The sequence below is a fragment of the Oncorhynchus nerka genome, linkage group LG14 (assembly GCF_034236695.1).
Source record: "Oncorhynchus nerka isolate Pitt River linkage group LG14, Oner_Uvic_2.0, whole genome shotgun sequence".
NCBI lineage: Eukaryota > Metazoa > Chordata > Actinopteri > Salmoniformes > Salmonidae > Oncorhynchus > Oncorhynchus nerka.
The window spans coordinates 50,876,693-50,890,137 of NC_088409.1; the positions used below are offsets into that span (position 1 = coordinate 50,876,693).

The 13,445-nt window shown below is 43.1% G+C and overlaps 1 pseudogene; it reads right to left on the reverse strand.

Annotated features, from left to right (window-relative positions):
* Positions 1 to 4,677: 4,677 nt before the first annotated feature.
* LOC115141402 (PC3-like endoprotease variant B) overlaps positions 4,678 to 13,445 on the reverse strand; it is a 118,275-nt pseudogene continuing 109,507 nt past the window's right edge.

Below are 13,445 nucleotides of genomic sequence, written 5' to 3' on the forward strand. Positions count from 1 at the left end.
ATGGCTTAACAACGCATAAATGATGCGAGTCTTGTTATTTGGACTGCGGGGTCCGTGGTAAATTCATTCGGAGGGGCAGTGTGCTTTCCCATACAGTAGAATCTATTCCTGTGCTCTAAGAGCTGCTGCCAAACATTTAAGGGAATAAAAATTAACGATGGAGAATCTGAGCGTTAAATTAACAGTAATTATATGACCCGCATGCTGTAAAGTTTCAATTTTTAACGGTCTAATTAGGTAACTGTCTCCCCATACATCAACTCGTATCCCTCTGCGAATTTTTCACAAGAACTCGTTTGTGTTCAAATGCTGTGGGGAAAATAATTACATTTCATAAATGGTTCATGTAATGAAAAATCTAATGATGAGTTCGTTAAAGATATGTTTTAAAATCTTCAATTGTTCCACACACTACATTGATTCACGTTTAGAGAGTAGGCGTATTAATGTACACAGCTGCTCTTTTAACCAGGAAGACCCATAACCTCACTTTATCTAGCCTACTATCTTACTATTTCAGCAAACAATCTCACAAATGGTCACCCGGATCCTCAAAGTTCTTCGAAGAACCTTAGGGTTCTTGGCACTGAAAATTTCCTCCAAAAGGTTCTTCCAACAACCCCATAGGAGGTGAGGTTCATGGAGGAACCTCCTTAGTTGGTGGGGGTTCTTGCAAGAACCTAACTGCCCAACTGAAACATTTGGATTTGAATTTGAAAGGACAGCAGGTGCCGGCACTTAACTGAAAAAATGTAAAGATCTCAATTTAAGGTAAGGTTTGTCCCTTGTATTGATATACATTGACATTGTTTCATGACGAGATCATCTACTAGCTTTTCGTATTTGTTCAAATCTTTCTAAAATGGAAAATGGACACAATCATCAATCAACAAAAAGGTAAGAATATGTAGGCTATAAAAGTATGTTGGAGGCTAGCTGTATTGGGTGCAGATGACTGAACTGCTCACTTTTGTGTCTGTGTCTGCAGGTATAGAGAGGAGGAGGCAGACAAAGGTTTGTCAATTGGTATTGGTATGTTATGTAGATCCTCCCCCCTTACCTCTGCAATGAATATCCCATAGGCCTCTACATTATGGACAAGGTTTGTGTATGAAATCCATGAACAGTTTTTTTCCATTCACATTCACCACAAAAGCCAAGGTATGAATACTGTCCTGTGCATGTTTTGTTAATCATCTGAAAAATCTATATCTTTTTTTTTTGGGGGGGGGGGGGGGGTTCACAGACTTCACCCTCCCTACACCTCTGATGAATACAACAGGAAACCTGTTCGATCACCATCCACTGCAAAATCATTCTGACTATGAATATGGAGAACATCAACACATTAACATCAACACGCCAAAGGATATACCCATTGGAGTTGGGGCTCTGCTGGGAGTTTACCTCACATTTATATATATTTATTATTCTGCTTTGCTGCTAAAATAAAAAATATATAAAATCAAATTGTATTGGTCATGTATACATTTTTAGCAGATGTTATTGCAGATGTAGCGAAACACGGACAACTAAATTACTGTGTTGTTGTTATAGTGATGTGTATTAATAATAATAATAGGGGAGTGTGTGGGGGTAGGGTAGTTAAATGTACCCCTAAAGTTTCTTCGAATGGTTGCTAGAGGATCCATTAAAAGGGGTTCCTCAAAGAACTTATAGGGGTTCCCCCACAGGTTCAATTTGAAGAACCCCCTAAAGGACACTCCGGGGACCTTTTCTTTTTAGAGTGTAGGATGAAGACAGACCTGTAGGCCTCATAGAAGAATCCCTCACTTTGCATTATGTAGATGTTACCATATTAACATTCATGACGTGCCTGTGACCACATCCTGTCCCCTCCTCCAATTGTACTGAACTGGAGGAAATATTATGCCTATAAGTCTCGTGCAAAAGGTTAGAAATCAATAGAATGGATTTAGACTAGACACAGTCATAATTTAACATGTAGGCCTACAGGTAGTCTGATATGTAAAACCACTGAAACATGTCTTTGAAAACCGTAGCTATATCCAGACCAATATCACACTGCATTGGACCGTTGCTACCTTTCAACGGTCCAAGCTATGTCACCATGCAGAGATGAATTAACTGCATATGCTTGCTAGCTTTTTTTGCAAGGTACTGTAATTACATACCAGTACATTACTCAACTGGTAGTGTAGGCTACTTGTGTAAGGATTGGTGTGTATTAAGTTGACCCATTCTTTCCCTATAGGTCTTATAGTCCATTATGTAATTGGTGTATGTATCAAAGGAAGCGGGATTGACCGGTTGCGTGAGAATTAACAGTGTGCGTGTGCATACGATTGAGAGAGAGAGAGAGAGAGAGAACGGAAGAAAGACAGAAAGAAAGGAGTGACGGAAAGCGAAAGAGAGGTAGAGTAGGGAGAGCATGGAGAGTATTAATTGTGTGTATTGTGAAGGGCTTGGCAAAGTATGGCTCTCGAGGTGCTGGGGAGCGAGCCCTTCACATGTCGGTGTGATCAGAGCCAAGCTCTCAGGCTCCTGTATTCCAATGCAATTAGGCCCCTCAAAGGCCTGCTTAAAGCTGCACCCCTCAGCAAGCAGAGTCCCAGTGGTTCGACTCTATTGTGGTGGGAGGTGTATTCTGTCCTCTTTGAACCTGGATGAGACCACCCCAGTGAAGAGAAAAAGGGAGGATTACACAATGTCTACCTCTCCGGAAGTCCACTGATGAGCTGATCTTTAGACCCCCGATAATAAGATGAGTTGTTCCTAGAGCTGTGGATGTAGTTTTCGATTAGTGCCATTGGCGATTTTGTTTGTTGAACTTGAGGTATTTTTAAGCAGTTGTAAGATTTTTTTTTAGTAGGTATTGTTAGTTGGTAAGTTGTTAGATCGTAGTCTAGTAGTTCAGAAGTAGTAGTTTCCTCCCACCATAACAGTCAAATAAGTCAACAAGTGGTGTCTAGGCCTACCACCTCCTCCACATTGGCAGCGGTATTACAACTATCTCAACAGCATGCTGTTCTAAAATAAAACGTGCCATGCTTCCACTGAGATCTCTTGGCCCTATTTCATCATGTCTTATTCCCCAGAAAGCATTTAATGTAGATTACCAACCTAACACTCCTCCCGAAAAAAAAAGCTGGCACATAAACACCTGCATCGCTCCTCAAAAGTATCAACAGATTAGGGAGGTAATCCACACAACCACGTCTTTGATTCTAGGATTGGCAGACAGTAATGCCAAGCATAATGCCCTGTATTATTTCATACCCTCCCAGCACGCCAACCTGGCACAAAGCATTTCCTTTTCAAATATTTTGCCGGATGCGCTTTTGAAGAATTCTCCACGCACATCTGGTATGGTTCTCTCTTCCCTGTCAATGCATTATTACCCTGTTAGGTGATCCTATTAAAACGAAAGGGAAAAGGGAGAGATGGAATCCGAGGTTGTCCTTATAGTTAATAGGGTGTCTAAACTAGAGGGTGAGGAGCCTCCCTTCCGTTCCTTCTTTCTCTGCATAGAAACATGTGTGTGGGACAGACAGAGTGTGTGTCCATGTGTGTGCATGTGTGAGAGTGTGTGGGACAGACAGAGTGTGTGTCCATGTGTGTGCATGTGTGAGAGAGAGTGAAGGTATGTCTTTGTGAGTGTGCATGCGTGTGCGCGAGATCTCACGGTCCCATTGCTCATGTGCGGCTCGATTAGCCCCACGTGCCTCGTTCGTCAGACGTGGAGTCAGAGCAGATGGTTGGTGATGCGGTGTTACCATGCGGCTGCGCTACGCGACACTATTCTAATTGAAACATCAATGTAGCCGTGTCAATACGGCGGAGGTACTTCACAGCAGTACCATGGTAAACTGGGAGAAAGATCTTATGATCACACACCACATCTTGGGAAATAAATTTTTTGATTGTATTTCTTTTGACTTGATAAATGTTTTAATACTGTTGTTTAAAGGCCTACCTTGATGTTGCTGTTATCAAAGGTGTGTAGATGGTTGTCTTAGACCTCACCTTAATAAAACAATGTATCTCACTCCTCAATGCCCAACTTGTGATTGTATTGTCTTATATAAGTACCTAACCCCCCCCCCATTACAAGCGTAAATTGGGGTCCTGAAAACACTGAGGATATGAGCCAACCAATTACTTGTTTCTCTGTGTGTGTGTTTTTTAATGAATTGATCAAAGGTTGAGAGCACTCAAATTGCTATTATTATCATGGATTATCATGTGGTTATTTGAGATCAGTCGAGGACAGAGAGACATTAGACAGCTGAAATGTAATTTGTTGTTTGTCCAACCCAATGAGGAATGACACAGTCAGTTAATGAGAATGTAATTCATTTCCTGAGCTGAATTCACACTTCCATGAAGTACAAAACAAAAACACAAATGCAACTTCTACAACTTTGGCAGCAAGAGTCAAAATAGGAGGTGGTTATTGAGAATTGTGCAGAAGCATTCTTTTTTTAAACAAAAACATTTTTGTGTAAGAGTGTGAGAATGTATTTTAAGCACCAACCTCATCCTCTCATGCCAGTCTCTGTTGGACCAGGGCTGAGATATGCTGTGCCCCTGCCCTCACTGCCCGGTGCCCTCCTCTTCTGCCCCTGTCCCTGCCCGTGCCCCCTCTTTACAGTCTCTGTTGGACCAGGGCTGAGATATGCTGTGCCCCTGCCCTCACTGCCCGGTGCCCCTCCTCTTCTGCCCCTGCCCCTGCCCGTGCCCATGGTCTGACTTATAGAGAAACCAGTTGGTCTTCACTTTATCCCTGAGAGTGTTCCACATGAGCTTCAGGTGGGAGTTGGAGGTCTGTTCCATCGGTATCATCCAGATCCAGGGAATTGAAGGACTGCACCGGATGGTCAACCAGTTTGGAATTCTAAAAGATCAAAAATAGACACATCCCAAACATGAGACATGGTGGTAAATAAATGAAAGACATTCAGAATCCAGGGAGATCTTACTGGTATGTTTCAATGGAATAGAATAAAAGTGATTAGAATAGGATAGAATAGAATGGATCTGTATTCATCCATTACAAAAGAGATAATGGCTCTTCAAACACTCACATAAACTACACGTGCACTGAGGCATTTTAGTTCCTTGTAACAGAATTAGTGAAAATAAAACCCTAGCAGGGGATATGAACAACTGCAAAACTATATATTTTTTTAAACACAGAGAGAATAACCTAGAGAACTACAGTAAATGCCATCATACCTTGTTTTTGGAACACAGTAGAAAATGTACAGTGGTGTAAAGTACCTAAGTAAAAATACTTTAAAGTACTTCTTAAGTAGTTTTTTGGGGTATATGTACTTTACTTTACTATTTATATGTAATACAAATTTGACTTTTACTTCACTACATTCCTAAAGAAAATTATGTACTTTTAACTCTATACATTTCCCCTGACACACAAAAGTACCCGTTACATTTTGAATGGTTAGTAGGACAGAAAGGACTGTAAAAAAAAATTAAAACTAGAAAATGTGGCCGCCTGCTTTGCTTAATACAAGAAATTTAAAATTATTTATACTTGTACTTTTGATACTTAAGTATATTTTAGCAATTACATTTACTTTGATACTTAAGTATATTTAAAACCAAATACTTTTAGACTTTTACTCAAGTAGTATTTTACTGAGAGAATTTCACTTTTACTTGAGTCATGTTCTATATGTAAAAGGTACCATTTACTTTTACCAAAGTATGACGATTGGGTACTTTTTCCACCACTGCCAAAATAGTCCAAATAGAAATCAAACTGAACATAAAATCGTAGGAATGTTTGAACTTTAAAGTCAAGCACATCACTTCCATTTCAAAATAATCTCTTGTGATTTAAAAATGAAAAATCTATCGGCAAAGGTTGGTGAATGTGATATTTGGGTAAAACAAAAATGTTGGTGAGGTGGAGGATTTGAACCGGAAAGTTCATAGTGGGGAGGCGCTGATTCCGCTAGTTCACATTCAGCCACATATGTTAATTCTAGAAATGGTTATTCTTGGCATCTTACCTAAAAAGCACTGGAGCTAGTTACACACATACAATATTTTCAAAATGCATATTTGAACCACATTGACATACTGTACATGGTTACATTGTGCATGTTCACTTATACAGTAATTATTATTCAACATGTTCACGCCTGGAATTTGAACTCTCAACTCCTTGCTTCATGGCATGCTGATCTTCCTGCCACACCACCATGTCTGTGTCAATTATCAGTTCATTTGACTATTCTCTCGTCATTGGTTTGGTTTACTTATTTAAGCAATTGTCGGTTTTTCTGTATAGTTGTCTAATATTGGTGGGGCATATTACTCTGTTTTAATGTTACTCCTTAATCACTATGATAAATAAAATACAAATTATTGAGTGTACATTTAACAGAGCTTAGATTTACTTTCAAGTGCAAAGTGTAGCAACACAGGTGAAATCAGTTATTGACACAGAAATGGTGGCGTCGCAGAAAATTGAAATGCTGCGACCAAGAGGTTGTGAGTTTAAATCCCAGGTGAGGACATGTTGTATACTAATTACTGTATAAATGAACATGCACAATGCGTATGCCTCCCGAGTGGTGCAGTGGTCTAAGGCACTGCCTCGCAGTGCTAGCTGTGCCACTAGAGATCCTGGTTTGAGTCCAGGCTCTGTTGCAGCCGGCCGTGACCGGGAGACCCATGGGGCGGCACACAATTGGCCAAGTGTTGTCCGGGTTAGGGGAGGGTTTGGCTGGCAGGGATTTCCTTGTCCCATCGTGCTCTAGCGACTCCTGTGGCAAGCTGGATGCAGTGCATGCTGACACATTTGCCAGGTGTACGGTGTTTCCTCTGACACATTGGTGCGGCTGGCTTCCAGGTTAAGCGGGCATTGTGTCAAGAAGCAGGGCGGCTTGGCTGGGTTGTGTTTTGGAGGATGCACGGCTCTTGACCTTTTTCTCCCCCGAGTCCGTATGGGAGTTGCAGTGATGGGACAAGACTGTGACTACCAATTGGGGAGAAAAAGGAGTAAAAACATAAAAAAAGCACTGTGTGTCACTAACTATACTGAACAAAAATATAAATTCAACATGTAAAGTGTTGGTCCCATGTTTCATGAGCTGAAATAAAAGATCCCAGAAATGTTCCATATGCACAGAAAGCTTATTTCTCTAAAATGTGCACAATTTTGCTTAAATCCCTGTTAGTGCAAACACAATGCAAAAGAAGTCTCAAGTTTTGAGGGAGCGTGCAATTGGCATGCTGACTACAGGAATGTCCACCAGAGCTGTTGCCAGAGAATTTAATGTAAATTTCTCTACCATAAGCCGCTTCCAACATTGTTTTAGAGAATTTGGCGGTATGTCCAGTCGGCCTCACGACCTCAGACCACGTGTAACCACGCCAGCCCAGGACTTCCACATCCGGCTTCTTCTCCTGCAGGATCATCTGACACCAGTCACCCGGACAGCTGATGAAACTGTGGGTTTGCAGAACCGATGAATTTCTGCACAAAATTGTCATCCTCACCAGGATCTTTACCTGACTGCAGTTCGTTGTCGTAATCGACTTCAGTGGGCAAATGCTCACCGTCGATGGCCACTGGCATGCTGGAGTAAAGTCCTTGAAATTGTTGCATGTTGCTGTTGATACTTTTGATTTAGTTCCACAGCCATTCTTTTGTAAAATTCCACAAAAAACATCTAGCTGAATGAACATTAGAAACAAATTGAGTAAACACATACTTTTATGTTGGTTTCTCATGTTTAATGCTCACTTAAATTCAAGTAACTTAATAATATTTAGTTGAACCCCCCCCTCCCCACACACACACAAATACACGCACGCACACACCAGCAGCATACCACCATATACTCTCCTCACACTAATTTCCCCAAAGGATGAAACCTACAGCAGGTATCGCTCGCTCTGTCCAGAGAAGAAGAGCCGTTAGAGGAAGCTGACAGAGATGCTTCTTAGAACCGTCCCTCCCCCACTGTCACCCTGGGACAGTAGAGGTCCCCTCCCTAATGGATCAAACAAAGGACATCATTTGTAGGCCAAGTCTTTTTCTGAGCCCCCTCTCCTCAGCTCCGCATACCAATCCAATACAGCCCAAGGAGAAAACCTCAGCGCTAGCGTTTGGACCGGGGGTTAGAAGGTCTGTTTACTCTCCGTCAAGCATCGATTTATTATTTTCTCCAATTTATTTCTCCTCCACGCCTCTGCAATCCATTCAGATCAGCCTCTGGGGGGGAACAACCCCAGGAAAGACATTGTCTTCCCAAGTGAACAAGCCCTCAACGTAGCCGAACACTGACACAACTCATCTAGAACACAGATAGAAAACGTGGGCCATCTACACTGACTGACAGTTTAGACTGAAACATACTTCACTAACGGAAACCTAAGGTTGTCTCCCACTGTGACTGGCTACCTACAGAAAGGCATGAAAGACACCTGGTAAAGCATTGGGCCAGTAACTGAAAAGTTGCTGGTTTGAATCCCTGAGTAAACAAGGGCCCTTGAGCAAGGCAGTTAACCCCCAAACAACAACTGCTCCCTGGGCGCTGATGACATCGATTAAGGCAGCCCCCCACACCTCTCTGATTCAGAGGGGTTGGGTTGAATGCATTCAGTTGTGCAACTAACTAGGTATCCCCTTTCAAGTACATTGCCTTTGAATTTCCATTGAATAATAAACAGTGCAATCTGTGGCCTCATACTATAATGTATATTTTGTAAATGATGGTAATCATGAACCACCAACACACAAAACAACATTCAAAGTGAGGTAACACTACTCCACACACACACGTAGACGCGCGCAGTTGCTTGAAAGCCATTCGTCACTCTGTCAACGTGAGCAACGCCTGGCACATCCTTACACCTGAAGTTGATCAATGCAGATTTGTCCAGGGGAAATTGAAATCCATAGGAAATTAGGCGGCGCCAGTGATTTATTGTAATAGTAAATCACTGTGTGTAATGTGTACGTGTGTGTGCGCGAGAATGATTGTGTGTATGTGCCAGTGTGTGCAAATGTGTGTGTGTGTGTATGTGTGCGTGTGCTGTATACCTTGCGTTGGCGCGGGACGGGGATGTCATCAGTGCCCACCTTCCTGTCTCTTTCTAGCTCAAAGGCCCACTGGATCAGGTCTTGAAGTGGGTCCCTGTCCCAGACGTACAGCCCCGCCCGAGGGACCGGGTGGTATGCCCCCATGGACAAAAAACTCTGCAGGGGCTCTAAGAGAGTGAAAAAGGAAGCGGGATGCACAGAACATCATTATGTTGTATGTGTGTTTATACTTGTGTGTGTGAGTGCATGCATGCGTGCTTTGAGGGTGAGAGAGAGAGAGAGAGTATGCTTGTGTGCGTGCCTATAAAATAGACACACAAACATACATATGTACAAGAATGTATATTATGCATACATGTGTATGACTAAAGGGTACAGGTTATGAGACTGATTGTGCCAGTTAAAGATTCGGCCCTTGCTGTTCTCAGGTACACCGTTCCATCCTGGCTTGTTTTGTCCAGATTTAATTGCTTTTTTTAATGGGGAAAAAAGAAGACAACAAGGCGTTCCGACACAGTGGAGGCAGCGTCTAATGGAGAGGGTGTAATTGTGAATGGAGGCATTCATCTGGAGACGTGGCCCATGAATCGCTCTGCACAATGCCCAGCGCCAGGATGCTCAGATCACCATTGCTCACACACACACACACACACACGCACGCACGCATTCACACAAACGCGCACACACAAGCACGCACGCATGCAGACAGACAGACACACATACGGATGCTCAGATCACCACTGTTCAGGGGAGGAGGGTAATCACACCTCCACAGAGAGAGCAGGGAGAGGAGAGGGGGAGGAGGAGAAGAGAGACAGAGACAGGAGGAGGAGGAGGAGGAGAGGAGCTGGTGGGGAGGAGAAGAGGAAGGTAGACTAGAAGAGGAGGAGGGGGAGAAGGATAGAAGAGCCTTGAGAGACAGGGGAGGAGTAGATAAGAAGAGAGGGGAGAGTGGTGAAATTGATGTTTCCTACCATTTGATTTGGGTGAGAGAACCCAGGAGGCATATCAGATAGAGAGCCAGTGCCTATACAAATACACACACATGCATGTGTATGCACGGGCGCATAAGCACACGTTTGTGCACGTGCACATGCACGTACACAAACACTCACACCCAACCAAGGATAACATAACGGCCTAAAGCCTTACAGACACAACAAAACACATACAGTAGCCTATTGTACAAAAAGCTAAAGAACAACACAAACATATTTAAATGGCTTAAAAATGCAGTAAACCAACAAACAGTAAAGCATCTCCCACACACACACACACACACACACACACACACACACACACACACACACACACACACACACACACACACACACACACACACACACACACACACACACACACAGCACACTTGTCACTAGCGCAGAGCTGCTACTATAGAGGAACATCAGGGACAAACAACTCAATTAAACACACCGTCCCTGTTCAATTACTGCCACATAATCACAGCAATTTACTTTCCCTTACAACACACAACAAGCACGCAGTGAGAGTGAAACACAAGCAGAAACACCCAGACAGCAAAATCACAAAGACAGCATCTAGCTGGTTTCATCCTACACATGGAAGTATGCAGCAACATACCTGTTGTCTTAACACAGCAGCATACTGTACAGAGGGAACACACACACACACACTCACACGAAGTATGACTGTATTGAGTGGCATTGACTAATAGTTAACTATACCTAATGATGGCTGTAATGATGGTCTATTGTAGCGTCTTTAACACCAGCAATCTCATCAAGAGGTTAGCTGTTGGACTGACAGGCACAGGGTTGCAGATTCGAGTCACACTTGGAAAGCCCTCAAATTCAGTGCAAATGTACAACTCTATGATATCATTGGTGATGGAACTGGATAGAGATGTGTGTGTATTTTGTGAGTATCTGTGCTTTTGTGTGTTTGTGTGCGTGTGTGTGGATGTGTGTGTGTGTGTGAATGTGTTTTTGTGTATGTGTTCATAAAAGTATGTTTTCAGTCTGCAAGTGTTTGCGCAGGCAGATCGCTCAAGAGTGACTTCGAAATTGGAGGTCTATTCATGTCCCGGGGACGTCAGGAAATACCTTCCAAATCAGCCACTAGGTGCAACAGTGAGCGCTGTTATCATCAAAGAGGCTTGGGTTTTGCAAGGCTATTGTGAATGAGGGTAGCAGATGGGCATAATCCCATGACTGGATTGGAAGGTTGCGTGTTTGATCCCATTGCCTGTCACTCGTTTTGAATTGTTTTGTTTTAAACTTATCCCAAACCTTAACCCTTACCATAGCCATTCGGAATGACTGCCTAAACGTAATGTTTTAACCCTATCCAAAAACCTTGACCATCTAAATTTGACGTTTGGAGCAACTTCGAAATTTGACGTTTTGAGAAACATGGATAAATGTCTAATTATGCAGTGAGACTGAGAGCTTGTTGTGTTTGCGTTCCTAGTTCAAAGTGTGTCTTCACACGGACAGCAGATGGACTAACAGCATGAACTACAGCTAGATCCAGGAATGAAGAGATGGATAGAGAGTGAGGAGGGAGGGAGGAAGAGAGAGAGTGGGAACAAAAGAAGTGGTGGTCTATGAAACGGCTTACGTGTCTCTGTCACAACACCAGCTCCTACCTCTTAAACACGGCCCCTGGCCTGAACGGCCTGGTGTGTGTGTATGTGTGAATGTGTGCCTGTATGTGTGTGTGCGTGTGTATGTGTGTTTGTCTGTATTCTGTATGTGTGTGTGTCTGTGTGTGTGTGTGTGTACAGTTGAAGTTGGAAGTTTACATACACTTGGGTTGGAGTCATTAAAACTCGTTTTTCAACCACCACAAATTTCTTGTTAAGAAACTATAGTTTGGCAAGTCAGATAGGACATCTCCTTTGTGCATGACACAAGTCATTTTCCCAACAATTGTTTACAGACAGATTATTTCACTTATAATAGTACGCAAGTATAAACACCATGGGACCACGCACCCATCATACCGCTCAGGAAAGAGACGCGTTCTGTCTCCTAGAGATGAACGTACTTTGGTGCGAAAAGTGCAAATCAATCCCATAACAACAGCAAAGGACCCTGTGAATGTATGGGCAGAACTGAAAAAGCGTGTGCGAGCAAGCTGGCCTACACACCTGACTCAGTTACACCAGCTCTGTCAGGAGGAATGGGCCAAAATTCACCCAACTTATTGTGGAAGGCTACCCAAAACGTTTGACCCAAGTTATAAACAATTTAAAGGCAACGCTACCAAATACTAATTGAGTGTATGTAAACTTCTGACCCACTGGGAATGTGATGAAAGAAATAAAAGCTGAAATAAATAATTCTCTCTACTACTATTCTGACATTTCACATTCTTAAAATAAAGTGGTGATCCTAACTGACCTAAGACATGAAATGTTTACTAGGATTAAATGTCAAGAATTGTGAAAAACAGAGTTTAAATGTATTTGGCTAAGGCGTATGTAAACCTCCGACTTCAACTGTATGTGTGTGTGTGTGTGTGTGTGTGTGTGTGTGTGTGTGTGTGTGTGTGTGTGTGTGTGTGTGTGTGTGTGTGCATGTGTGTGTGAGGGCACCGGGAGCTGATACACACTGAGGAGGGGGGCTCCAGGGGTCAGCCGGGGTCACTCAGTAATTACACATCAGACTTCCCCTGGTCACCACCTGCCGCAGCGGCCAAGAGAAATGACTGCAGTTATCACAGAGGGGAGGAGGGAGGGGAGAGGTTGAAGAGACGGATAAGAGGGAGAGAGACGTACTGTAGAACTGACTTCACAACAGTCACTGTACAGCAGTGGGGAAATGGGAGTGGACTCACAGTTGGTATGAGGAGAGAGAGACTTTCATGATGGGTGATAGAGAGCAGACAGACTGACGGACGCAAGAATAGAAAAACGGACGGACGGACAGGCAGACAGAATGACGCACACACATACACAAACACGGATGCCTCGTACCGTGTAGGCTGCTGTGTGGGTTGGAGGTGCCGTAGAGGAGAAGTGTGACACTAAGGAGGGCTCCCTCTGCCTCCTCTGAGCTAACCCTCACACAGGGGCCCACTGTCCCCTTGTTGTCTGTCACCTGGGGGTCCGGGACACAGGACTGTTACATACACAAACTAATATCAACACTTTACACATAGAAACACTTAGTTAATAGAGAATTTATACTGAACAAAAATATAACATGCAACAATTTCAAAGATTTGACTGAGTTACAGTTCATTGAAGGAAATCAGCCAATTGAAATAAATAAATGAGGCCCTAATCTATGGATTTTACAGGACTGGTCAGGGGCCCAACCCACCCAGTTGGGTGAGCCAGGCCCAGCCAATCAGAATTCGTTTTTCACATTTTAGAGTGGCCTTTTATCATCCC